General features: G+C 36.2%; 1 protein-coding gene across 1 annotated transcript in view; it reads right to left on the reverse strand.

The window, feature by feature from the left end:
* LOC106961708 (ephrin type-A receptor 3-like) overlaps positions 1-1,124 on the reverse strand; it is a 116,116-nt gene that overhangs the window by 85,446 nt on the left and 29,546 nt on the right. The gene's annotated exons all lie outside the window — the stretch shown is intronic.

Raw genomic sequence — 1,124 nt, forward strand, 5'->3', positions numbered from 1 at the left:
ATAACTTAAAACTTGCTCTGTGCACGTTGAAGGAAATGAAGGCAGCTGGGACTCTAGTGCAGTGTTTTTCAACCTTTTTTGAGCCAAGGTACACTGTTTTAATTGAAAAAAATCACAATGCACACCACCAACCAAAAATGTAAACAAAGATACTCTTTAGTCGCCTATATTATATATATATATATAGTCATTCTTATCAAAGTGTCTTGTATAGGAACCAAATAAACACAAAAATGTATTTTTATCACATTTTACATTTCTTATTTCAAACTGCACATAACATGTCCACTTCAAAAATACACCTGAACACCTGAACAGTGCCACAACACTGTGGTCTTAAATTTAAAGAAGTTGTAGAAAACTTCAGTGTTTTAGACACTATTTCACAAGCATTCTTTTAGCCAGAATACAGAAAATAATTCTTATTCTGAAAGAAGCAATAATATTTGGGAAAGATGTCACTGTTACAATATTTAGACTTGCATGTACAAAATGTCAATATCTGTATATTTTACCCACCTAGTGTGAAACCTGTGCATGTTTGAAAAAAAACAGCTGATTTCCAGGCAGAAATTGAAGAAAGACAAAGCTCTTCCTCAACAGCTCTCGGTCTCTCTCTGGTTTTAGTTTTTATAGTAACCAGGCTTGAGAAGCTCACTTCACACAGACATGTGGGAAATGGACCGATGTTCTTTCCAACTACTGCTGAGCTTCACTGTCTTTTTATCACTGCTACCTGTAACATTCATGCATCACTAATTCTCTTGTTTTAATGTAAAATGCTCTGTACCATCTAGTGGTAAGAAAATTACATGATTACGCCGCTATTCACTGCTATAGCAGACATTCGAAGATGGCATTATTAGCAGATAATTCATTTTCAAAAAATCTTTTAAAACCAATTACCGTATTTTTCGGACTATAGAGCGCACCATACTAGCACCTTCAATTTTTTTTTTTTTTGAAGAAAAAAAAAAAACTGGAAGCTGCTCTCGGTTTACATAAGGACCCAGCAGAGGGTTGCTGGATATATTACGGACGCAGCACTCCGTCTCCAAAATCGAACCATGGTTTCGTTCACGCCGAGCTGAAGTGCAGCGGCTCTATTTCCCTCCTATAGTGGC

Source organism: Poecilia latipinna, unplaced genomic scaffold (genome assembly GCF_001443285.1).
Source record: "Poecilia latipinna isolate Pla-1442-1.1 unplaced genomic scaffold, P_latipinna-1.0 Scaffold1326, whole genome shotgun sequence".
NCBI lineage: Eukaryota > Metazoa > Chordata > Actinopteri > Cyprinodontiformes > Poeciliidae > Poecilia > Poecilia latipinna.